We start from the raw sequence: 26,975 nt of genomic DNA, 5'->3' as shown, positions 1-26,975 counted from the left end.
GCTTTGTAGTATAGTCTGAAGTCCAGGAGCCTGATTCCTCCAGGTCCGTTTTTCTTTCTCAAGATTGCTTTGGCTATTCGGGGTCTTTTTTGTTTCCATACAGATTGTGAAATTTTTTCTAGTTCTGTGAAATATGCCATTAGTAGTTTGATAAGAAATTGCATTGCACCTGTAGGTTGCTTTGGGTGGTATAGTCATTTTCACAATGTTGATTCTTCCAATCCAAGAGTATGGTATATCTCTCCACCTGTTGGTATCATCTTTAATTTCTTTCATCAGTGTCTTACAGTTTTCTGCATACAGGTCTTTTGTCTCCTTACGTAGGTTTATTCCTAGGTATTTTATTCTTTTTGTTGCAGTGGTAAATGGGAGTGTCCCTTAATTTCTCTTTCAGATTTTTCATCATTAGTGTATAGGAATGCAAGAGATTTCTGTGCATTAATTTTGTATCCTGCTACTTTACCAAATTCATTGATTAGCTCTAGTAGTTTTCTGGTATAGCATCTTTAGGATTCTCTATGTGTTGTATCATGTCATCTGCAAACAGTGACAGCTTTACTTCTTCTTTTCCAATTTGGATTCCTTTTATTTCTTTTTCTTCTCTGAATGCTGTGGCTAAAGCTTCCAAAACTATGTTGAATAATAGTGGTGAGAGTGGACAACCTTATCTTTTTCCTGATCTTAGAGGAAATGGTTTTAGTTTTTCACCATTGAGAATGATGTTCGCTGTGGGTTTGTCATATATGGCCTTTATTATGTTGAGGTGGGTTCCCCCTGTGCCTACTTTCTGGAGAGTTTTTATCATAACTGGGTGTTGAATTCTGTCGAAAGCTTTTTCTGCATCTATTGAGGTGATCATATGGTTTTTCTCCTTCAGTTTGTTAATATGGTGAATCACATTGATTGATTTGCGTATATTGAAGAATCCTTGCATTCCTGAGATAAACCCCACTTGATCATGGTGTATGATCCTTTTAATGTGCTGTTGGATTCTGTTTGCTAGTATTTTATTGAGGATTTTTGCATCTATGTTCATCAATGATATTGGCCTGTAGTTCTCTTTGTGACATCTTTGTCTGGTTTTGGTATCAGGGCGACGGTGGCCTCATAGCATGAGTTTGGGAGTGTTCCTCCCTCTGCTATATTTTGGAAGAGTTTGAGAAGGATAGGTGTTAGCTCTTCTCTAAATGTTTGATAGACTTCACCTGTGAAGCCATCTGGTCCTGGGCTTTTGTTTGTTGGAAGATTTTTAATCACAGTTTCAATTTCAGTGCTTGTGATTGGTCTGTTTATATTTTCTGTTTCTTCCTGGTTCAGTCTCAGAAGGTTGTGCATTTCTAAGAATTTGTCCATTTCTTCCAGGTTGTCCATTTTATTGGCATAAAGTTGCTTGTAGTAATCTCTCATGATCCTTTGTATATCTGCAGTGTTACTTCTCCTTTTTCATTTGTAATTTTTTTTGAATTTTATTTTATTTATTTTTTTATACAGCAGTTTCTTATTAGTTATCTGTTTTTTACATATTAGTGTATATATGTCAATCCCAGTCTCCCAATTCATCATTTATGATTTCTTTCCTTCTGGTAACTTTGGGGATTTTTTGTTCTTCTTTCTCTAATTGCTTTAGGTGTAAGGTTAGGTTGTTTATTTGAGTTGTTTCTTGTTTCTTGAGGTAAGATTGTATCGCTGTAAACTTCCCTTTAGGACTGCTTTTGCTGCATCCCATAGTTTTTAGGTCGTTGTGTTTACATTGTCATTTGTTTCTAGGTATTTTTTGATTTCCTCTTGATTTCTTCAGTGATCTCTTGGTTATTTAGTAATGTATTGTTTAGCCTCCATGTGTTTGTATCTTTTACAGATTTTCCCCTGTAATTGATATTTACTCTCATAGTGTTGTGGTTGGAAGAGAGACTTGATACAATTTCAATTTTCTTAAATTTACCAAGGCTTGATTTGTGACCCAAGATATAATCTATCCTGGAGCGTGTTCTATGAGCACTTGAGAAGAAAGTGTATTCTGTTGTTTGTGGATGGAATGTCCAGTAAATATCAATTAAGTCCATCTTGTTTAATGTATCATTTAAAGCTTGTGTTTAATTATTTATTTTCTGTTTGGATGATCTGTCCATTGGTGAAAGTGGGGTGTTAAAGTCCCCTACTATGATTGTGTTACTGTCGATTTCCCCTTTTATGGCTGTTAGCATTTGCCTTATGTATCGAGGTGCTCCTATGTTGGGTGCATAAATATTTACAATTGTTATATCTTCTTCTTGGATTGATCCCTTGATCATTATGTAGTGTCCTTCTCTGTCTCTTGTAATAGTCTTTATTTTAAAGTCTATTTTGTCTGATATGAGAATTGCTACTACAGCTTTCTTTTGATTTCCATTTGCATGGAATATCTTTTTCTATCCCCTCACTTTCAGTTTGTATGTGTCCCTAGGTCTGAAGTGGGTCTCTTGTAGACAGCATATATATGGGTCTTGTTTTTGTATCCATTCAGCCAGTCTATGTCTTTTGGTGAGAGCATTTAATCCATTTACATTTAAGGTAGTTATTGATATGTATGTTCCTTTTACCATTTTCTTAATTGATTTGGGTTTGTTATTGTACGTCTTTTCTTTCTCTTGTGTTTCCTGCCTAGAAGTTGCTTTAGTACTTGTTTTAAAGCTGGTTTGGTGGTGCTGAATTCTCTTAGTCTTTGCTTGTCTGTAAAGTTTTTAATTTCTCCGTTGAATCTGAATGAGATCCTTGCTGGGTAGAGTAATCTTGGTTGTAGGTTTTTCCCTCTCATCACTTTAAATATGTCCTGCCACTCTCTTCTGGCTTGCAGAGTTTCTGCTGAAAGATCGGCTGTTAACCTTATGGGGATTCCCTTGTATGTTATTTGTTGCTTTTCCCTTGCTGCTTTTAGTATTTTTTTTTGTATTTAATTTTTAATAGTTTGATTGATATGTGTCTTGGAGTGTTTCTCCTTGGATTTATCCTGTATGGAATTCTCTGTGCTTCCTGGACTTGATTGACTATTTCCTTTCCCATATTAGGGAAGTTTTCAACTATAATCTCTTCAAATATTTTCTCATTCCCTTTCTTTTTTTCTTCTTCTTCTGGGACTCCTGTAATTTGAATGTTGGTGCATTTAATGTTGTCCCAGAGGTCTCTGAGACTATCCTGAATTCTTTTCATTCTTTTTCCTTCTTTCTCCTCTCTGGTAGTCATTTCCACTATTTTATCTTCCAGATCACTTATCCATTCTTCTGCCTCAGTTATTCTGCTATTGATTCCTTCTAGAGAGTTTTAAATTTATTTATTGTGTTGTTCATCATTGTTTGTTTGCTCTTTAGTTCTTCTAGGTCTTTGTTAGATGTTTCTTGTCTTTTTTCCATTCTATTTCCAAGATTTTGGGTCATCTTTACTATCAGTACTCTGAATTATTTTTCAGGTAGACTGCCTATTTCCTCTTCATTTGTTTGGTCTGGTGGGTGTTTACCTTGCTACTTCATCTGCTATGTGTTTCTCTGTCTTCTCATTTTGCTTAACTTACTGTGTTTGGGGTCTCCTTTTTGCAGGCTGCAGGTTTGCAGTTCCCGTTGTTTTTGGTGTCTGCCCCCAGTGGCTAAGGTTGTTTCAGTGGGTTGTGTAGGCCTCCTTGTGGAGGAGACTAGTGTCTGTGTTCTGGTGGATGAGGCTGGATCTTGTCTTTCCAGTGGGTAGGACTGCATCCGGTTTTGTGTTTTGGGGTGTCTGTGACCTTATTATGATTTTATGGAGCCTCTCTGCTAATCGGTGGGGTTGTGTTCCTGTCTTGCTAGTTGTTTGGCATATGGTGTCCAGCACTGTAGCTTGCTGGTCTTTGAGTGGACCTGGTTCTTAGCTTTGAGATAGAGATCTCTGGGAGAGCTTTTGCTGTTTGATATCACGTGGAGCCAGGAGGTCCCTGGTGGACCCATGTCCTGAACTCAGCTGTCCCACCTCAGAGGCCCAGCCCTCACACCCGGCCGGAGCACCAAGATCCTGTCAGCCACCCGGCTCGGTCAGCCATTCTGTCACGGAGTTGCCTGAAGCCTGGGCATCCTGTTGGGGGCTCCTCTCCTCAGGTCCCGGAGACACCTGAGGGGCGGCCTCCTGTCAGGGGCTTGCAGGTCAGTTGCAGTCGCCTGAGGTCCGGGCTCGGGTGTGAGTCATGTGGGGCGTTGGGTGCTCGCGTTCTCTGCTCCTGCGCGCAGCATCGGGGGGTTTGGCTGGCGTCTGAGCAGGTTACGGCTTCTACCCAGGTTTACATCTGGGCCCCATGTTTACGACTGGGGGGGTTTACATCTGAGGGTTTACTTCTGGAACCCAGTTTTACATCTGGGCCCGGTTTACCACTTGGGAGGTTTACACAGTGGGTGTCTTTGTAAATTTGTGGTTCTCTGTTATACCCTTCAAGATAACAAATTTGAAAGTTCACTTCAGTTTGATTCATAAAAATACCACAATATTTGGTTCGGTTGCTAGAGAGCATACCATATATACATACACAGAGTATACCTGCATATATACATATATACATAGGCATATTTATGTGCATGCACACACACAGATATAACTGAGTCCATCTAATTACATGGGCAAATAGAACATAGACTTTCCTTTTGTCCGTAGATCAAATCCTTCCCCAATCAGCCAACCTGCAGATGTGCATCTGTGCACATGTCTGTGGTCTGACTTATAATTAGTTTGTGAAGGTTACTCTTCTTGAAGGCCAGGTTCATTTCTCTCTACCTCGCTGAACTTTGGCTTACTGGCCCTTGTCTCATCCAAATAGGGCTTGAAAGTAAAAACCGATGGAATTATTTACATCGTGTTCTCCATGTCCTCTTATTTTTTTTTTCAGAAGTTGATTTTCAAATGAAAACTCTCGTTGTAGATGGAAAGCTGACAGCCCTGCAGCACTGGGATACAGCTGGGCAGGAGAGGCAAGTGCTTTCCATAATGCTTTGAATTCTGCTGAGGTTTGCACAGACAAGCCATTTAAAAAATATGTGTGGTTGACATGGCCCTATTTAAGGTCCTGTAAGGTGCTGCACCTGGTTTAGAGTTAGGACATGTGGGTGGAGGTGTGCTCTTCCTCTGGTGAGCGCCCCGTACCCTGTGTGTGTGCCCTGTGGTGTTGCACGTGGGTAGTTCTTCTCCCACCCACCCACAGTATTCCCTACCCACCACCCCCAAAATAAGTTTTCTCTGATGTGCCTCTTCTTCCATCCTTCTCTTACGTCCACTTGGGATCTGGTAGCTTGCTGCTGAGGCTGAAATTTTTAGAACTTATGCTCTCAAGCTATGCTCTGAGGCTTGTAGACATTCTTGGGATTGTTTGGTGGAGAAAATGATTTGCTTTTCTAAATCAGCAGCCCAGATTCTTATGCTGTTACCGCTCACCAAGTCATTCTAGGCCTCGGGGATGGCTATTTCACAGTAATAGGCTGCTATTAGATTCTTCTCAATTGGGGGTTATTTTAGAAGATGAGAAGAAAGTGAGCATCAAAGAGATGAAGAATGAGGCAGCCCCAAACTGACTGACTGATTAGAGCCGTTACTTACCTGCTTTTCTCTCTTCCAGATCCAGAAGTATTGCTAAATCTTACTTCAGAAGAGCAGATGGTGTTTTGCTGCTGTGTGATGTTACACGTGAGAAAAGCTTTCTCAATGTACGAGAATGGGAAGATACGGTTGAGGTAAGAAGTGAAAACAGAGAAACAAAAAAGTTACACAGGAGAGTCACAGGCTGTCTTGGAAAATGCACTTTCTCTTCTTTGTCAAAACGAACTTGATTAGAAGCCACTGATCCAGGTCATCAGGAAGAACTGGATGTGAGATGTGGGGTTCCCAGTGGCATCTGGCAGTACTGGTCTCTTCCTTAGTAGCTGGGCAAGTTCCCACAGAGCCAAGGACACTACTAAAGTGAGCTTCTGGGGAAACAAGATAACTTCTGTGTTTTCTTATAGATAAAATCAGAACCCCATGGGCAGCGAATGAAAATTCAGGCAGCCCAAGAAGGGGCAGCAGCTCTCACAAACAAGGGGGTGATGGGGCTGGGTGTGTAGTGTGATTGGAGGTATAATAGGGCCGCCATGTGTGCTAGAGGCATAGGTGAGATACCACCTGGGTGTGAGCTTGTGCCAGGTCCACATTCTATAGCATAGAGAACTGTGTTCTCGACCTTATTCTTTCTGGTAGTGATCTGGGTGATTTACACATCTCAAAGTACCACTGAAATAACCAGTTGGTATTTTAAACATGTGTGGTAACTGTCTGTGCTTTGTTTTGCTCCAGTAAGATGGTGTCTTTCATCTGAGGAGCTTTCATATCCTTTGGTTTCATGGTAAATACTCTTTTTTATTTTTTTTTTAAAGAAGATGCTGGGGGTAGGAGTTTATTTATTTATTTATTTATTTATTTTTGCTGTGTTGGGTCTTCGTTTCTGTGCGAGGGCTTTCTCTAGTTGTGGCAAGCGGGGGCCACTCTTCATTGCAGTGCGCGGGCCTCTCACTATCGTGGCCTCTCTTGTTGCGGAGCACAGGCTCCGGACGCGCAGGCTCAGTAGTTGTGGCTCACGGGCCTAGTTGCTCCGCGGCATGTGGGATCCTCCCAGCCCAGGACTCGAACCCGTGTCCCCTGCATTAGCAGGCAGATTCTCAACCACTGCGCCACCAGGGAAGCCCCATGGTAAATACTTTTTCAAGTAGGAAATGATTTTGACCACAGTTAGTGTGCTACCTACAGTCATTAATAACCATGACACTGCAGTTCAAGCCATGGTTTAGCACGCTGTCCTGGAGAAAAACAAAACAAAACTGGTGGCTAATACAATTTTTCAAGTAAGTCTATTATCTATAATTTTTAACAGGCTTTAAGTGCAGTGGTGGCTGAACAGAGAACTGATTGCTGTCTGATCTCAGGTTAGCCTCTAGATTCTTCAGTTGGGCCTATTTCATACCCTGTAAATCACCAGAATGAGTGTTTTCTTTCTAACTAGAGAAGTGATTTAAGAAATGACTGGTTGAAATTGCAATAAGACCTAGACAATGATAAATAAACATGCATTTTGTTCAACTGAAATATCATGACTTAAAATTATTATGAACACAATGAAAGCATGTTGACATTTATGTAGTATTTTATTTCACAAAATTTCCCACATGTTATATTCATCTCTGTAACATATCTGAGAAAGGAAGTAAGAAATGTAATGTTATTCTCACTTTTTACGAGAAACTTAAGGCATAGAAAGTGTATGACACTGGTTTTTGGTTATTTAGGGGTTAGGAGTAGAAGGGGAAATGAGACCTCCTGATTCAACATTGGTTGCTCCTTTGATTAAGCACCAGAGTGTGCAGCAAATTAAGAAAAAAAAAATCTTTTGATGTCAAGAAAGGATCTCCAAGGTAGTTAGTGCGTAGAGGAGAGGCATCTACTCAAGGGAACAGATGACCTCCCTGGGATAGACCAGTGAGTTTGGAGAATCTGGTGAGAATGGATAATCCCAGCTCACTCGTACCTACAGATATTTAAGATCTATAGCAAAACATTTTATTGTTGGAACTGTTGGATTTGGTCTTCATTTTAAGACTTTGGATTATATTCAAGAAAAGGAGGCACAAAAGGCAGGGTCGGCCATAGGGTTGAAATAGCCCTTAGTGACCAGCTGTGGCCTGTGCCAGGGGCCCCATGGCCATAATTTGCTAAATAAGCACCTACATATGATAAGTGACCTTTTTAGCTATTCGTGTTACCTTTCGTATGGTCTAAAAAGGAAGAAAACTGTATTCAAGATGAATTCTTGAATTTGATATGTAGAAAAAATTAGATGCCACTTGGCATTTGACTTTTCACTTATCACAATGAACCTTTGCCATGGCTTACCTTTTCTAATTTGAGGAAATTGTATTGGGATGATTTATATGGCCACTATAAATATGGGTAGAAACTAATGGTGAGATCGTTGGGATAAGCCAGAGGGTTGAGAAGCAGTAGAATGTCAGTGGTGAATGGACCCTCTGAATTAATAATTAATTCACTTCGATTGAAAACCACTGGGTTACAAAATCTTATAATAAAATGAAGACCATTTACTTACCTGTCATAAGTCATTTATTGTTTGAATATTTACAATATTCAAACAATATTGGTCTCTTTTATACATTCAAAAATATTTTTGAAATACCTGCTTTGTGTGTGTACTGGGCTAGTGCTTGCAATATATCCATTAGTAAAACACAGAGCCCTACCCTTTTGGAGCTTGTGCTCCAGTGGGGGAGGCATAATACACAACAAACTTAAGTAAAATAAGTAGAATGATAGAAAGTGATAAATGTTATGAAAACAAAAAGAGGGCTGGATGATTGGCCTTACGGTGAGGCAGGGGGCTGCAGGTAGTGTGGTCAGGGTAGCCACTCCAGAAGGTGATATTTGAGTCAGGACTTGAAGAAGGTGCCAGTATGTTCCTGGATGACTTTGGGAAGTCATTTAGATGCTCAGACCCTTGGCTTACTTAAGTGAATATATATATATATATTTAAAGTAGTCCTTTTTTTTAATTTTTAAAATTTATTTATTTATTTATTTATGGCTGTGTTGGGTCTTCGTTTCTGTGCGAGGGCTTTCTCTAGCTGTGGCAAGCTGGGGCCACTCCCCATCGCGGTGCGCGGGCCTCTCACTATCGCGGCCTCTCTTGTTGAGGAGCACAGGCTCCAGGCGCGCAGGCTCAGTAGCTGTGGCTCACAGGCCCAGTTGCTCCATGGCATGTGGGACCCCCCCACAGACCAGGGCTCGAACCCATCTCCCCTGCATCGGCAGGCAGATTCTCAACCACTGCGCCACCAGGGAAGCCCTTAAGCGAATATTTGATTCATGGCTTCCACGTGATGCCCCCTTGGATCCTGAGCAGTTCCCCACTGAACTCAATTACTTAGCACCTTAATGAGTGGGGTGTCCAGTTTTAGGGAAGGCCTTTCATTTCCTTCTCCCCTTCGCTTTTACTTCACTCTGGTACGTTCAGTTGGAGGAAAATGGTCTGAAGAGAAAGGAAGTCGGATACAGTTTCCTTGTTCCTGAGGCTCATTTCTTGATGCCGTATCAGGTGTGGCCCCGAAGCGGATGAGCACCTGGATGTCTTTAGGCACCGCAAAGCGTCATTCCCCACGTCTCAGTCAGGGCTGCTGTCTCTCTTGTTCAGGGTCCAGAGCAAGGGTTGTCTGCTTGTCCTCCCTTCTCATCCCGCCTGCTGAAGGGGGATGTGCCCTTGCTGATCCCTTCATTTTACAGGTAGGGAAGGTGAGGCAGAACCAGGAACAGACTTGCCTGACTTCACGCAGCCAGTGAGCAGCCACGTGGTGGGATTGGTGGGGTCTCAAGCTTAACCCTGCCTCTCACCGCTTCCGCTGCGCTCGCCAGGTCTCCTGTGAGTGTCGGGGCTGTGTGACAGCGTGCTGTGCTGATTTGGGGACATTAATCCTAAGAGTCTGTTACTTTGAGTGATCGCTCAGTGACTGCTCGCAAGAAAAATGTTGACCTTTAGGGCCCTTGTATTTTGCTTTTGTTATAAACCAGAGAGCAGTGAGTGTGGAACTTTCAGACTCCATTTTTGTCCCATTGTAGCTGAGGGAATTCTTGTGTGTTTTATACCTGGGGTAATGAAGTTGATTTGTAATCACCACTGTTTGGAGTGAAAGTGGTGGAAAATTATGTGGGCACCACAGCCGAGTAGAGTTTTGCGGTCACGCCTCTTGAGTTTTATTGGTTTGTAGAGTGGCAAGGGTGATGGAATCAGTTTGGACCACCCTGGCCCTGGTCCTTACAAGGTCTTATTTAACCTCTCTGAATTTCAGTTTTCTCACCTGGCAATGAGAGAAAGTTTGGCTCCTTTTAGAGATCGTTTGTGGTTTGAAGATATTGTGTATACATCACGTGGCACATAAGGGGCATTTGGAAATGGTAGCTGTTGTCGTCATCATCCTCATAACTTGTCCAATGTGTGACGTGTGCACAGTTTTTTCCTTTTCCTCGTGGTAGGCTGCAGCCCATGAGAGCATTCCTATCGTGTTGGTAGGAAACAAGGCTGATCTTCATGACGCTGCTGAAGCAGAGGGACAAAAACATGTCCCAGGGTACCTTGGAGAAAAACTGGCCATGGTAAGAGTGAGAGTGGGTCCAACTGGAAGGGTTCTTCCACTTTTGTCAACCTTAGCTGAAGAGGTTGTTTGACGGACCTCCACTCAGTTTGATGGGTCTTCTGTCCTTATACAGGCAGAACTCCCAGTGCCCCCCATGCCTGTCTGCCCCATAACTGTTGGTAATTGCACCAAGAATTAAATCCCTTAGAGAGGTAAAAGCATCACGTGATCGTTTCCCCCCACTGAGTGTCAGGGACAAAGAGGAGGCAAAGTTATCCCGTCTTCCTCCTCACTCTTCCCCAGCTCCTGGAACCCTTCTCTAGCCCCGGAATTTGGGTAAAGGGAAAAGAATGGGTGTCCTATTTTGAAAACATGGGTTTGGTTGCAGAGGGTCCCTGTGCCAAGGGGCAGCAGGTGGTGCTGTGTGTCACCTGGGTGAAGGGGTGAAGGGAATTGGAAGACTTGTTCTTTTCTGTAAGGTTTGTATTCAGTTGGAATAGTGTAAAATTATTTTTGGTTATGCATTTGTATAGTGGTTGGACCCTGTTTCTGTCCAGATTGTTATTGTGAGTAATGTTTATTCTCTCGTTATTATCATTGTATCAGAAGGCTGCATGGCCCTCTTGCGACTTGTCTTACCCAAACAAGGACCCAGATGCTCCTTGGGTTAAATAAGAGGTTCTTACCATAACAGTCTGACCTGATGTTGCTATCGTTGCTGTCTGTCCTCAGCACCATGAAAGGACTGCTCTGTAGCATATACATGTTAACTTTAAAAAGAAGTTTCAAGCTCACTATTTTAAAAAAAAGATTATTTATTTATTTATTTGGCTGCATCGGGTCTTCGTCGTGGTACACGGGATCTTTAGTTGCAGCATGGAGGATCTTTTAGTTATGGCATGCGGGGTCTTTAGCTGTGACTTGCAAACTCTTAGTTGTGGCATGTGGGATCTAGTTCCCTGACCAGGGATCGAACCTGGACCCCCTGCATTGGGAGCTTGGAGTCTTAGCCACTGGACCACCAGGGAAGTCACAACCTCACTATTTGAAGTTGGAATTATTACTCGTTTTAAATTTTAGAACTTTGAACCAAATATGATAAGCATCAAAACTAGGCAATGAAATACAGAAGAGATTGATTCAACACATATTTAATTGTATCCACCATGTGAAAAGCACTTCATTGTGAGCTGAGCAAAGGGTAGAGAACAAAGCAGACTGTCCTTGCCCTCATGTAGTTTACTGTCTGGGGCAGATAGATATTAAACTCATGTAATCTACATGTCCCTCTAGAGATTCCAGAATTCCTGGCTGCAGGCCAGTTTTATTCCCTCTTCACGATTTCTCAGATTTCCCGAGGTTTGCTTCCTTATTATTCATCTCTTGACCTCCACCCTCCTGCATCCTCAAAGGCAGTCTCTATTTCACCCCCATAACATTCTGGCTGTGCCAGGTAGTAGCACTACCCATTTCTACTAGAAATACATTCATGTTTGTTTGTTTTTTAAGCTTTTCTGTGGATTTGGGGGCTCATGGGTAAAGGTTTCACGGTAGTCTTTGCCTGTTGTTAGGTTCTTCCCTTTCTCTCTGCTCCAGAACACCCATCACATGCTGCCCGTATCCCACACAGGGCTGTGTCACCCACACCCAGCCCCACAGCACACACAGTTCTCCTTTCCTAAGGGAAATTGTCTCCAGCTTGTTAGACAAAGACACACAAAAATAACTTGGTCAATTACAGCTGTGGCAAGTGCTATACTGGGAAAATACACATGTCAAGAGGTTTTATAATAGGAAAACCTAATATCGACTTTTCAGAGTTAGAAAACACTTAACTTCAAGGGAGGATTACCTAAAAATCTAGAAGGGAGGTAAAAGTCAGCCTGGTGAAGGGGGTTAGTGGGGTAGGGGATGACTTAGTAGTGGGAACAGTAGGTGCACAGGTCCTGAGGTGGGAGGGAATTTGGAGCATTGGGGAAATAGAGGGACGGCCAGGGTAACTTGAGCATTGTGAGTGAGGGAGAGTGGTGACAGGTAACACTGGGAGGTTGGTTGGGGCCACCTACAAGCTAAGCCTTGTTGGCCAGGTAAGCATTTCAGTATTACTTGAGAGGGATGGGGGAAAGCAATAAAGGGTTTGAAGAAGGAGAGTGGTATGATCGATGATTGTATGCATAACCACTGGGGGGTTGAAAAATAGAGGACTAGAAAATGTCCATTGGTTTTAGTGACAGAGAGGCTGTTGAATCTTGATAGGAAAAGATGATAGGGTGAAGGGGAATGTGTGTTAGCTTCTGGCCAAAAGGAGACTTTCTTCCTTTCTTCCTTCCTTCCTTCCTTTCTTTCTTTCTTTCTTTCTTTCTTGCTTATACAGCAGGTTCTTATTAGTTATCCATTTTATACATATTAGTGTATATATGTCAATCCCAACCTCCCAATTCATCACATACTTTAGATGGACATTTAATTCCTGAGTGGTTACCTTAAGCTATCATTTTTCTCTCTCTCAAATTATTTGATAGAGAACACTTGGTAGCATGTGTGACTCTTGGAAATAAGAACCTTAAAACATGAAATTTTGTATTACGGGTTCTTTTTTTTGGATGCAAAATAAAAATCCTCTGACTAGGAGTTGTTCCTGGAATAACTAGGCTCAAACCTGTTTTTTTTAAAGTATTGAAACTTTGAATTCAATTTCTTAGCTATTAGTTTTAGCATACTCAAAAGGGGAGTATTTTTATTTTATTTTATTGGTTTTAAAAGCTAACATTCCAGGAACTCTAATTAAAGCCTTCATTTAATGGTGTACTTATATTTTTTACAGACCTATGGGGCATTATTTTGTAAAACAAACGCCAAAGATGGTTCGAATATAGTGGAAGCTGTTCTCCATCTCTCCCGGTAAAGTTTTGCCTTACATTTTGAAAACTGGATACAGGATTGAATTTTCACTTAGCTGTTGTGTGTGCCAGATTTCTTGACCATAACATGAATCTACATTGGAAAACACTGTTTGTCTTTCAGTAGTGGTTGGAGAAACAAACATGTTTTTGTTTTTTTGTTTTTTTGTTTTTTGTTTTTTTTGTGATACGCGGGCCTCTCACTGCTGTGGCCCCTCCCGCCGCGGAGCACAGGCTCCGGACGCTCAGGCTCAGCAGCCATGGCTCACGGGCCCAGCCGCTCCACGGCATGTGGGATCCTCCCGGACCGGGGCACGAACCCGTGCCCCCCGCATCAGCAGGCGGACTCTCAACCATTGCGCCACCAGGGAAGCCCCCCAACATGGTTTTTATAAAAACTGGTAATGCTGCTTGTTCACTGTGAACTTTGGCAAAATACCTTTACTGCCAAACAAAGGAGGTGCATCTAAGGTGTCGTTGATGTTTCTGCAAAATGTCACCACAAAGCTAATAGTTGACATGTATGAATCAGTTCCAGGAACCAGATTTTAAACACAGGAGACTATTATGAATATAGCTGTCTATTATGACATTTTCCAAGGTAAAGGGAAAAAAAACCTCAACAAAGCAAATTGTATATCATACCAGTTGGAAGTACTTTGTTTAAATTATTACCCAGGTAATTATTAAGCTAAGTCAATGGTGTTAACAATAAATAATATTTTGGGATGTGGATTAGAATGAAAATTGCATCACTGAAGACCTTGGATTTAACTGTACTTTAATCCTTGCAGCATTCTTAGGAAATAAGAATGTTTTCTGTTAGATTTATTTCTTCTGCCTAGTTTTCTGCCACAAATGAAAAGATGATTCTTTGCTGGTCTAAAGGGATTAAATATCCAAAAAAAAAAAAAAAAGAGAGAGAGAGAGAAAAGAAACGTGCATTAACAAAATCCAGGCCAATGATACTTTAATTGCTGACAAAGCAAAAACATAACTTTAGGCGTGTAGTTCTTTTCCTGATCATTTGTGAGATTCTGGTTTTATAAGAATATTAACTTTAGTACAATAAGGGGCTCGGTGCTACCTTAGCTTCAGGCAGGGGGTGCTGCATTGCTGTCCTGGATGAGCAGGAAAGGATGCTGCAGGTCAGGCCCTCCGCATGGCTGCTGGCTTCTGCCCAGCCCGTTGGAGGAGTGTAGTGTCAGGAGGCTCAAAGTCTGATCTTAAATCTACCCCGAACAGCTGAAGAGTCTTGACTAAGTCCCTGTCTTCCTTTAGGCATTTCTAATCTGTACAACGAGGGTGCCGAAGAAAATGATCCCTAAGGCCCTTTCTAGTCCTGACAGTCTATGATTCTATATATAACAGCCTGGACTCCACTGAATAACATAATCACTATTTAACACTGAATTGTCTTGTGGGGTCATATTACAGTTAAATGACTCCAGAGTGCCACTGTCACACCCAGATTGCAGAATTGATTCTCTTTTTATAATTGATTCTCTATGTTACAAGGATAGGAGAGCTGGAGGCCGCTTGTGCCCTTCCCCCGTGTGCTCCTGCCAGAGAGTTGGCTCAGCCCGGCACCACCCTGTTTACAGTGTAGCTTCCACTCAGGTTTGTGTTTCTTTGGGAACACAAAACCGGTGTGCAGAAGCGTTTGATAACAAGGTCACTTCTTGTGAACCACTTATCAAGGAGTTTTTTAAATGGTTGTTATTGTATTGTGGCCTGGCTTGAGTCCTCTGAGTTCTGTTAACAATGTGTTAAATATGAAAATTAGAAATAAACAAACATGTAGAGACTTTAATTTGCTTTATACTGTGCCATCAGATTTGCTTGTCAAAGTACCCAAGTCTTAAGTGAAGACGGCATAGTTTCCACAGGTAAAACTACCATTTAAAAAAGTGTTACACACCATACACAAAAATAAACTCCAGATGGATTAAAGACCTAAATGTAAGGCCAGAAACTATCAAACTCTTAGAGGAAAACATAGGCAGAACACTCTAGGACATAAATCACAGCAAGATCCTTTTTGACCCACCTCCTAGAGAGATGGAAATAAAACCAAAAATAAACAAATGGGACCTAATGAAACTTAAAAGCTTTTGCACAGCAAATGAAACCATAAGCGAGACGAAAAGACAACCCTTAGAATGGGAGAAAATATTTGTAAATGAAGCAACTGACAAAGGATTAATTTCAAAAATATACAAGCAGCTCATGTAGCTCAATATCAAAAAAACAAATAACCCAATCCAAAAATGGGCAGAAGACCTAAATAGACATTTCTCAAAGGAAGGCATACAGATTGCCAACAAACACATGAAAAGATGCTCAACATCACTAACCATTAGAGAAATGCATATCAAAACCACAGTGAAGGGCTTCCCTGGTGGCGCAGTGGTTGAGAGTCCGCCTGCCGATGCAGGGGACATGGGTTCGTGCCCCGGTCCAGGAGGATCCCACATGCTGCAGAGCGGCTGGGCCCGTGAGCCATGGCCGCTGGGCCTGTGCTTCCGGAGCCTGTGCTCCACAACGGGAGAGACCACAACAGTGAGAGGCCCGCATACGGCAAAAAAAACAAAAAACAAACAAAAAAACCCCACAATGAAGTATCACCTCACACCAGTCAGAATGGCCATCATCAAAATATCTACAAACAATAAATGCTGGAGGGGGTGTGGAGAAAAGGGAACCCTCTCGTGCTGTTGGTGGGAATGTAAATTGATACAGCCACTATGGAGAACTGTATGGAGGTTCCTTAAAAAACTAAAAATAGAACTACTATATGACCCAGGAATCCCACTACTGGGCATATACCCTGAGAAAACCATAATTCAAAAAGAAACATGTACCACAATGTTCACTGCAGCAGTATTTATAATAGCTGGGACATGGAATCAACCTAAGTGTCCATGAACAGATGAATGGATAAAGAAGATGTGGCACATATATACAATGGAATGTTACTCAGCCATTAAAAAAGAAATTAGGTTATTTGTAGTGAGGTGGATGGACCTAGAGTCTGTCATACAGAGTGAAGTAAGAAAGAGAAAAACAAATACCATATGCTAACACATATATATGGAATCTAAAAAAATGGTACTGCTGAACCTAGTGGCAGGGCAGGAATTAAGTTGCAGACGTAGAGAATGGACTTGAGGACATGGGGAGAGGGAAGGGTAAACTGGGACAAAGTGAGAGAGTGGCATGGACGTATATATACACTACCAGATGTAAAATAGCTAGTGGGAAGCTGCTGCATAGCACAGGGAGATCAGCTCAGTGCTTTGTGATGACCTAGAGGGGTGGGATAAGGAGGGTGGGAGGGAGAAGCAAGAGGGAGGAGATATGGGGATATATGTATACGTACAGCTGATTCACTTTGTCGTACAGCAGAAACTAACACACCATTGTAAAGCAATTATACTCCAATAAAGATGTGACAAAAAAATAAAGTGTTACAGCCTTTAGAATGTTATATATAATGCAAAACATGTAAGTTCTTCATTTAGATTTCATAAGATAATTCCCGGCATGGTCCCTTTCATTCCACGTCATGTCATAAAACTTGAACTAGAAGAGTTTATGGATTTGCACTGTCTGAAACAAAATTTGTTTTCAAAGGGAGGCCATCAATGTTTGGTTAACAACCTGAACCCCTCTGCTTTTTCTTGGAAAACCTCTCAATCCCAGGAAACGTTTCTCCTAGGAATGCACTTTCCCTGTAGGGCTGATAGGAAATCCATCCCAACCATTGTCCATTGGTAAATACATTTGCCGTCACCAGAGCCACAGGCTTGAAACATTCAAGTTCAACAGGCATTAAATCGATCAATGGCCTGAAATTTGAGAAAAACACAAAAAGTTCAGGCTGATGTATCAGCGCCACTGCTGAGCCCACTGGGTGTAAACCTGTCCATAGATTGAGTCATTCAAAATGCAGTTGTGAAGCACATGGTAGTTTTTGGTGAGGTAATTTAATTTTCCCAGCCTTAAACCTGTTTGAGTTGTATGAAATTGTATCTTCCTGATGTCCTTAAAGTGGGATGTGCCTGCATTTTTGGCAGATTAAAGAAACTTAAGTCCAGGTGAACAATATGGGTACCTATTTTTTTTCCCTTAGTATTTCCTTTCAGGTTCAATAATATCTGCATAATTATGAGTGCTCAGCATCAAAGCCGTGTAGGGATATCAGGGTATGTAAGATAGGCCATACAATTTAATATTAGAGAAAAAAAAGAAAACAAAATATATGACCAGGCAGCCATATGATATGTAGCTAATAGAGGCTGTTGGACCTCCCAGAAGGGAGCGATGTGAGTTGTCTTGTGAGGATGCTGTGAGTACTATACCCATTGTACAGATAAGAAAATTGGGAATTAGAATGCTTAATCAGCTTGCTCAAAGTGACACAGCTGCTAAGAGCAAAATTGGGACTTTTCACTACTCTGAATCTCTGGCTTGTCTTTTGAATGTTGGTAATCTCAGGATTCTATTCTGCACTCTCTTCCTCTTTCCTTTCTCTCTCTGCCTAATGTCTTCCACCCCCATGGTTTCTAGAACTATGTCTAGCTGATGACTTCCAATTTCTGTATTATTTTTTTTTTTTTTTTTTTTTTGCAGTACGCAGGCCTCTCACTGTTGTGGCCTCTCCCGTTGCAGAGCACAGGCTCCAGACGTGCAGGCTCAGCGGCCATAGCTCATGGGCCCAGCCGCTCTGCGGCACGTTGGATCCTCCCGGACCGGGGCACGAACCCGCGTCCCCTGCATCAGCAGGCGGGCTCCCAACCACTGCGCCCCCAGGGAAGCCCCCAACTTCTGTATTTTTAATCCCCATCTTTAAAAAAAAATTCCATGACCATATTCCCATCCACCAACAAATGGGAATTCCATAGGCATGACTGCCCCAACATGTCCAAATTCTAATGTGTTAATTTTTCTTTAAAATTGTTCCTCCTTCTACATTTCCTATATCAGGAAACTACCAACCAGAATCAGTCTTGACTCCTTCCTCTCTTTCTCCATCACCTACCTCTAGTGGGTTCTGGGGTCCTATTGATTAGGTGACCTCTCTGTAATCTTTCTTGAATCTGTCCGTATTCTCTCTCTCTCTTTCTGTTTTGCTTCAGGCCTCAGAATTTCCTACTCCAGGTAGTGCAGGAGGCACCTCAGTTTCTGCCTCAGAGTTTCTCCAGCATCAGTTCATCCCCCACCCTGTAAACAGGGTAATCTTTGTAAATAAAAATCCAATTAAGACTTTCTTTCTTGCTGTAGGTAGGTGTCCTACCTACAGCATAGAGTCCAAGCTCCTTAACAAGTGGCTAATAGTCCCTCAGAGCCCAACCTCACCTACATTTGTTTGCATCTCTTATCTTGCTTCCCAAATGAAAGATAATCTATCCACACAGCAAACTGCTTCCAGTTGTGGCCAAGTTCTTTTATGCCTCTTCGCCTCATGCATGCTGTTTCCTGTACCTGGGATCTCCCTTCCTCATGACATGAAGGTGAATTCCTATCCCATCAAGAGGTTGCTCCACTGTCAAAGTCTCCTTGAAGCTCAGTCTCCACAAAGCTGCCTTCCCCTTGCCCCAGCACAACTGTGGTGCACCTTTTGTGTTGCTGCAAACGCTGTGCTTGTGTGTTAGCAGCTCTTTGGGGACCTGGTAACAATTTATTTAGAAGACATCTGTCTCTCTCTCAAAGCTCACTAGTTGAGGATCCCAGAGCTTGGCATAAATCAGACATTTATTGAATGACCAAGTGGTTGAGATTTGGCATTTGGAAGTTGTACTAGTTTTCTATTGTCATCGTAACAAATTCCCACTAGTCTTGTGGTTTAAGCAATAAAAATGTATTATCTTACAGTTCTGGAGGTTAGAAGTCTGAACTGAGTCTTATAGGGTTTATGGATTGAACTGTGTATCTTCCTTCTTTTCCTGAGTCTTTGATTCCTTATCTGTGAAGTGAGGACAGTGATGCTCACCTGTCACCTGTCAGGATTTTGTGCAAGCGGGTGTGAGTGTTATTTGTATTAAATAAGGAATATGTGAAGACATGTAACATAGCATTTATTAACTGGCCTTCAGCAAGAACTAGTTTCCCTTTTGTTTCCTACTCACAGTGCAGTGGTTTTCAAAGGTTAGCAGGTATCAGCTCCTTCTGGGGCTGTGCTGACCGGTTTGGTGGCCACTAGCTGCTTGAAGTATGGCTGATCCAAGCTGAGATGTGCCGGATATATTAAATAAATACTGGGTTTTGAAGACAGCATAAACATTGTAAAATACCTGATTAATATTTTTATTGGTTACATGCTGAAATGATAGTATTTTTGCAATACTGAGTTAAATAAAATATATTAATAAAATTAATTTCACTTGTCTCTTTACATTTTTTAATGTGGCTGCTAAACATTTTAAATTACATATGTGGATTATATTACATTCTATTCCTGTTGAACAGCGTCGCTGTGCTGGGAATATGCCAGTTCCCAGGACCTACTGCTCTGTAACAAACCACCCAAAATCTAATTGCCTAGAACAGCACCACTTTTTATTTTCTGAAATGGCCAGAATTGACTGGATCTCACTTGGAGAGTCCTCAGCTCCTCTCCCTTGGGTGTCTCATGTGTTCGCAGTCAGACGGACACGGGCTGTGGCGCGTCTGCACGTCTGCGGCCAGGATGCTCCTCCCTGTGGATCTCAGCCCCTGGGACCTCTCTGACCTCTCTCCAGCGAAGAACCCTGGGCTGCTTAAATTGCAGCTCAAAGCGGCCAGGCCTGATTAATGCCTGGCTTGGAAATCTCAGCACACCATTTCCTCGCCGTTCTACTGGTCTGAGCAGTCACAGAGCCGGTGCTGACCAGGGGGCAGCGGCACAAGCTTCACCACTAGAGGGAGGCAGAATCCTTTGGGACCATCTTGGGGACGAGCTGTCACACTCTCCTCACCCACAGAGACTGCCATTCAGCTTGTCTAAGGGTGTATTTCCCAAGCATCCCCAGGGCTAGGAGACTTCCTAGGGGGCTTTCATAAGGTCACGGAGATCTTCGGTCCAGTGCTGCCTCTAGGAGTTAATTCTAAACGAAATTTAGGAAGAGACAAAGGAAGACTTTTTTTTTCCTGGATTTTAACCATCTGTTGTTATCTCCATGATCGTCTATAATTACAGAATGGTTATAAAGTCATCATTGCTTTTGTGCATTAGCTGGGGACGGGAGCCAGGTTCCAGAATCCTAAGGCGTGAGCTGTGCGTGTGGCAGACTATAAGCCATGTGAAACCACAGGAGAGAGCAAGAGTAGTCTATGTGTGCATGTGAGTGTGTGCACACATGTATATGCACCTGGGCATGTGCGTGTGTTCATGCATGAGTGTGTGGCCTGGTGCTTAGAATGCAGGCGCTGGAGCCCAACTGCTGTGCCACTTCTCCAGCTGTGTGACCAAAGGGAAATGTCTTAACTTTTTTTTTTGCCTTCATCTCCTCACATATAAAATGGGGCACAGGGCTTCCCTGGGGGCACAGTGGTTAAGAATCCGCCTGCCAATGCAGGGGACATGGGTTCGAGCCCTGGTCCGGGAAGATCCCACATGCCACGGAGCAACTAAGCCTGTGCTCCGCAACAAGAGAAGCCACGGCAATGAGAAGCCTGCGCACCGCAAACAAAGAGCAGCCCCGCTCGCCGCAACGAAGACCCAACACAGCCAAAAATCATTAAAAACAAAAATTAAAAAAAAATAAAATGGGGCACAATAAAATCACATAGTTGTGAGAATTAAATAAGTCAACAGCTACAAAGCATTTTGAACACTGTCTGGATGGTGCATAGCAAGTGCTCAGTAGTGCTGTTTTATTTCTATAGAGCTGTTTACGGTTCAGTTTTATACCTCAGTAATCTCCTTTCTCTCTCTGTCTATATGTCTTTCTCTCTTTCTCTCTCTAGGGAAGTGAAGAAAAGAACTGGTGAGGATGACAGCAAATCCATTACCAGTCTGAGTGGGACCACTTCCAAAAAGTCAGCCCAGATGAATTGTTGCAATGGTTAAATCCCAAACATTCCTGGCCCATGAGGCCTTCATTTCCAGAGTACTGAATGTATGTGACTTGTTTGCTTCTTACATAGCATAGTGGTGCATCCTACGGACACTGTCGTGTGGAGAGTTACAGTGTGTGGAATCTGAGAGATGCTCTGGGGTCCCTCCAGAACCTCAGCTCTTTTTGCTATGTTTCAATGAATGATTTGGGCCCCCTGGTTAAATGTACCTGTCTTGTCCTCACAAAGTCTTACCAGATAACATATATATTTTTAAAGTATATTTAAAGTATATATTATATTTTTTAAAAAAGAAAATCACATGCTCAGATCAAAGCTATAGAAGAAATTCACTGACATAATTAGATTCATGTGGTAGCTGATTTTGTAGATAACCTATAACATTTACTTCCAATATTCAATACTAGAAAACTAGGAAAAGGGGGTTACTATCCTAGCTGTGCTGTAAACTAGCCTTGTGGTCTTGGACGTGTCACCAGCCCACATTAGATCCGTTTCCTTGTCTGTAAACAAGCAACTTTGCCTTTCAGGCCTTGGCCGTCTCAGCTCTGTAGGTCTTTAAGCCGTGGGAAGGAGAGCATGATGGCCCACAGTTAATAAGGACTCGGGTCATTCATGCTTTTTAAATATTGGAGTATTGATTCTTCTCACTTCATATACAAGAACAGAATTTAATTGAGGAAAAAAATGGTAATGTTTTAAGCTCCAGTGGATATAGAAAGATCTATTTTTTTATGTATAAAAAAAGAAAACATTTTTGCAACAGAAATAGTTTGTATATAGAAGAGGGTATTTTATAATCTCAGAATACTTATAAAGTCCATGGTTTGAATTAAGTGTTAAAAGTTCTAATGAAGGGCTTCCCTGGTGGCAGAGTGGTTAAGAATCTGCCTGCTAATGCAGGGGACACGGGTTCAAGCCCTGGTCCGGGAAGATCCCACGTGCCGAGGAGCAGCTAAGCCAGTGTGCCACAACTACTGAGCCTGCTCTGTAGAGCCCGCGGGCCACAACTACTGAAGCCCATGCACCTAGAGCCCATGCTCCGCAACAAGGGAAGCCACTGCAATGAGAAGCCCGTGCACTGCAACGAAGAGTAGCCCTCGCTCACCGCAACCAGAGGAAACCCGCGTGCAACGAAGACCCAACACAGCCATAAATAAATAAATAAATAAATAAATAAATAAAAATTCTAATGAAAACGTATAAAGCCACGCGCTACTGAAAATACAAAGTACAGGAAAGTTGTCACATTTCACTTAAAAAAAAAAACAGCAAGTGACTGCCAGGGGCTGGTGAAGGGAGGAACAAGGAGTGAGTTCTAATGGGTGTGTGGTTTCTTTGGGAGATGATGAGAATGTGGAATTGTGATAATGTTGCACAACTTTGTGAATATACTAAAACCCACTAAATTGTGTATTTTAAATTGTGAATTTTTTGGTATGTGAATTATATCTCATTAAAAAAGCACACTAGTACTTAGAACGGTTTACCATTTTGCCAAGTGAAAATACCCACGCTCGAACCTCCCTGTGATTTAAAAGCATAATCTCCAGTATAACTCAAATCCCCTAACTCCCTGGTTGCCAGCATTCAGTTTCTTAAATAATGAACGGTGAAAGAAATGTTACGTGTGGTTTTGGAAAATCATCTCTTTTGAAGCGGATTGTGGTTAGGGGACAGGTAAGTCAGAGTCCTTCGTCTGAGGAGACTAGTGAGTTACTCTCACCCGCAGCCTGGTGGGTCCTGCCGTCCTAGAAGCTGTGCTGCCACCCAGATTCCCCAGTGAAATGTCTCCAACAGCTAAATGAGTCAACACCTGACCCCAGGGTGGGTCAGTGAGGCCTGGTCTTTAGGTTTGGCTTTTGAGTTTCAGTGGCCTGCGCCAAGTTATTCCCAACCAGAGACTTGAACTTACCTTGTGATAGGGCCAGGCCCCAAGTAGCTTGCTGAAAAAACTGAAATAACAGCTCTTATTTATTGTACTACATCATCTAAAAACATCCCTTTTTGTTGAATTAAAACAATTCCATGTAGCAGTTTTTCTCCTGTTTATGATGTTTATGATCAGACCTTAAATTCCCCAAGCTTTATTGTTATTATTTTTAATGCATATTGACCAGATATGTTACACACATAGATTATAAATAGCCATAATGTTGTTTAGCTTTTCAAAGTGTGCCTTCTCTCTACCAACTAGATCTTTTTTTTTTTTTTAACTGGAAATTTGGTTGTGTCTTCAGCAACTCTAGCATGGATTCCTGTTTCCTGTTTTTTGGTCCCAGAAAAAAAAGTTTACATTTTTGACCAAGAGGAATGCCTTGCTGGTGGGGAATGTCAAACTGAACCAGGGAGGGAGTGGTAGTTATTTTTGTGCCATGGTCAGACAAAAGTTCTGCCACTGCTGTTTGCCTCGGTGGCATCTACAGAGCCCAGGTCAGAATGGACCCGACACCTATGTGTTGACTTATGGTACTCATGTTTAGGTGTTTGGTGCAATTGCACAAAACTGTGTTAGTATCCATGTTATTGTGTTGTCTTTATTTTCCCCCAAAGTGTCTGTATTTGTCTTACGATCTGTATATAAGAATGTACCTTTGATATAGAAGTATCATCTTGATCTTTGCTTCTGGGTTGTACGGCCAGTACACCCAAATTGATTAGATTACATAGGTGCCTCTGGTACACAAAGCCATCATCTGTAGCTCTTTGAACCTGGATAAATATTTTTGCAACAAAATCCAAATTAGAAAATTAAAGCTCCAGTTAGCAAACTTGGTTAAAGAAAATCTACTTACATCTCTTTCCATTGCCTTGCTAGGAAATCAAGATTATTATCAACATTTGATTTCGTGAAGGTGTTCTCAAATTTAAAGAATATTTTTGGTAAGAAAAAAATATCTAATTTTTTAAACAGATTTAATTTGATAAATTTGCTTAGTTCTGTGCAAGTAACTCATCTTGGCTCAATTTTTCCTTTGAGAGCTTTTAAAATCAGTTATACTATACTCTTTTTTATGTATCCTGACACACTGGATAATATTTTAGTTTCATCATGGAAAAGAAAGTTGGATATGGAGACATCTTTCACTGCTAACTTTAGCCTCATGCATTTTCATAATTTATTTTTTCTACTTGCTGCTTTATATGACATAGGTGACATTTGATTATTTAATACGAAATGTGATTTGCATAAAGCCAAACTGCACAATCCTCTTGCTGAAGATAAAATCGAGGTTAAAGATAAAGATTTATTTTCATATTTGTATAGTGAATGGCTTCAGAGTGATGGTCTTTGCGGGCTTTTATAGTATATGTGTGTAAGAAATTTCATGTGTATATATTAAGTAGGCCTCTGAGTATTGAATAATTATTTTATGATTTTGATTTACATGGTTTACATTTTCATAGTATCAGCTCTATTTCGATTATACTGTTTATTTCTCTTCAAACCATTAATAATTATCCCATAAAGTATAATTTTTATAGCAATACAAATGTCTAAGGAACTACAAATATTTTCTGCATTGTAAATTCAATAAAGCACGCTTTCTTTGGCCTTCTGGATGTTCCCTTCAGCTTTGCTGCAGGCATCCCTGAAGTAGTTTTAGTTCTAGGATGTGTCTACATGAAACTGCAGTTGGCAGCTGGCTGGGGGGAGAAAAGAATGAACACATGGTGTGCGGTCTGTGGCACAGCCTTGTCATCTCGGCCAGTTGACCAGCTTGGGGTGTCATGGCCAGGAATAGTGAGGCTTTCATAGGATGCGCTCTGGCCAGCCTTATGACCTCAGGGATTAGTTCCTTTCTCTGACCCGCCCCCCCCTCCCCATACACATCTAGCTAACTCCTGCTCATCCTTCTGCCTTAGCTTAAGCTTCACTTCCTTCAGGAAGTTTCCCCTCTCGACCTCAAACCAGGATGAGGCTGTCTGCTCTCACTTCTGTAGCATCCTTTCTAACTGTTCAGCATTCTTATTGCCCTCATACTTGTTCAACTAGACATATGCCCTGAGCTTGAGTTTTATCCCTATTGTCTGCTGCTGCTTCAAAGAATTAACTAAGGCAGGATTTGTGGAATTTCTGCAAGCACACATTGACAGAGATACACACATACACAATGGTCAAGGACAGTATAAATAAGAGGCATCATGTATTAGTGGCCACTGGTCTGAGCTCTGTAGCCAGCCTGCCTGGTTTGAACCTGGCCTCATGTATCTACTAGTAGGTAACTGTGAGCAAGGGGTGTAACCCCGCTTCTTCATTGGTAAAATAGGGGTGATAACAGCACCTTCCTCGTGGAGTTGTTATGTGGACTAAATGAGTTACTATATGGAAAGGGCTTGAAATAGTACCTGGCACTTTGATCACTCAATTAAAAATGAAAAAGTTTTGAGGCACAATTGATTGCATTGATCTTGTTCAGGACCCTGGATACTACCATCAGTGTGTGATAAAATGCCCAAAATTTACCAGACTACCTGGGGGATGGGGCATTGTAGAGGATTCACTTTGACATAAGTTCACTGACCTCCCACATTTCTTGGTATTTTGATGGATACATAGTTGGGGTATCATATAGGATAGAATATTGTGTAGAGTGGATTAAAAGACAAGGAAATCATTGAGAAAAAAATGAGGGCCTGGAAGTTAGAATGGAAAGTTGTGAATGGAGTCCTTATAAGTGTAGGATCTCCATTTATTAAGGGCTGATTAGATGAAGTAGTTGAAGGGGTTAAGAAAATACCAGAGCTCTGTCTGGGATTTTTTAATCTAAATGACAGTAAAAGTGGTGGTGGCTATTTCTTTTTTTTTTTTTTTTTTTTTTTTTTTTTTTTTTTTTTTTGCTGTACGCGGGCCTCTCACTGTTGTGGCCTCCCCCATTGCGGAGCACAGGCTCCGGACGCACAGGCCCAGCGGCCATGGCTCACGGGCCCAGCCTCTTCGCGGCATGTGGGATCTTCCCAGACCGGGGCACGAACCCGTATCCCCTGCATCGGCAGGCGGACTCTCAACCACTGCGCCACCAGGGAAGCCCAGTGGTGGCTATTTCTAACTGAATTGAAACTAACCTTTATAATAGGACAAGTTGCCTGTTGACAAGGATCTCCAGTGAATATATGCAAAAATTCTCAAGATGGGAATGAATCCCCAGCAAGGCATATTGTTTTGCAAGCCTTAAAATAAAAATAACATCTCTTCTTTGCAGATCTAGACATTAAGATATGTCTTCATAGATGAAAATGGAAAATAGGCACAAATGCTTCAACTTGAAATTACAGGGTAAGATAAATTTTCAAGTGCAAATTCTAGGAGTAATTACCCAGTTAAAAATTTTCTTTTCTGCATCTGTGTATCAGATTTCTATGTGAATTTATATCTCTTAAATTTCTGCAGAGTGGGAATTTAGTTGTAAGGCCATTTAACTTGTGACCTTGCAGGCTGGTGGTACACAAACCACGTTTCATGGCATTTGACATACATTTTTGTAGAGTCCCACACTGTTCTTAGGATTTTGGACTTATGAACATTTTTCAATCCCAGTTTTCTGGCACATCTCCCACTTGCTGTGCAGCAGGGTAGAACTCAGGAGCTGGATTAAGATCTCTTCATGGGGAGTCATGAGTAGTTCCAGTGTGGTTTTAGGAGTGAAGTTAATGTTCTTTAATTTACCACAAATATCGTCTCTTCCTGATCAGTCATTCTAGAAATAGATACTTTATCTCTTAGATAAAACCCCAAAACTTCTTACCATGATCTCTCAGCCCCTTGGTGATCTCCCTCCTAACTGTTCCCTCACTAATTCAGTTGCATTTATTGAACCTGATCATGTCCTGGGTATGATTCTAGACACTGGGGATGTGGAGT

General features: G+C 41.8%; 1 pseudogene; it reads left to right on the top strand.

The window, feature by feature from the left end:
- Positions 1–21,296, top strand: part of LOC132491595 (ras and EF-hand domain-containing protein-like) — a 49,998-nt pseudogene extending 28,702 nt beyond the window's left edge.
- The last annotated feature ends 5,679 nt before the right edge of the window (positions 21,297–26,975 follow it).

Source organism: Mesoplodon densirostris, chromosome 6 (assembly GCF_025265405.1).
Source record: "Mesoplodon densirostris isolate mMesDen1 chromosome 6, mMesDen1 primary haplotype, whole genome shotgun sequence".
In the NCBI taxonomy this organism is placed as follows: domain Eukaryota; kingdom Metazoa; phylum Chordata; class Mammalia; order Artiodactyla; family Ziphiidae; genus Mesoplodon; species Mesoplodon densirostris.
The sequence above is the reverse complement of the archived record's forward strand: the minus strand, read 5'-3'. Positions and strand labels throughout refer to the sequence as shown.